Source organism: Penaeus monodon, chromosome 23 (assembly GCF_015228065.2).
Source record: "Penaeus monodon isolate SGIC_2016 chromosome 23, NSTDA_Pmon_1, whole genome shotgun sequence".
Lineage (NCBI taxonomy): Eukaryota > Metazoa > Arthropoda > Malacostraca > Decapoda > Penaeidae > Penaeus > Penaeus monodon.
Window position 1 is genome coordinate 349,119 of NC_051408.1, and position 274 is coordinate 349,392.

The window sequence follows — 274 nt, forward strand, 5'->3', positions numbered from 1 at the left end:
CTTTTTAACATATATATGTATATAAACATTTCTTACATTGGAAATCATGTAATTTACTTTTGAATCTCAATTTAGAAAAGAATGTAAAGAAAATGATGGAATCCTGTTTTTCATGTTCCCCTACACTATTGATCCTTTTACTCATGGTCTAAAACATCCTATGATCAACTCATATGAAGTATTTACTGTCATCTCAACTGACTAATACATTGGTAAATCAAGAAGGTAGCAATAGTGAGCTCTTGAAAATGTAAAAATGCATAAAAAAAAATGT

General features: G+C 27.7%; 1 protein-coding gene across 1 annotated transcript in view; it reads right to left on the reverse strand.

Annotated features, from left to right (window-relative positions):
- Nucleotides 1-274, reverse strand: part of LOC119587661 — a 59,718-nt gene that overhangs the window by 24,045 nt on the left and 35,399 nt on the right.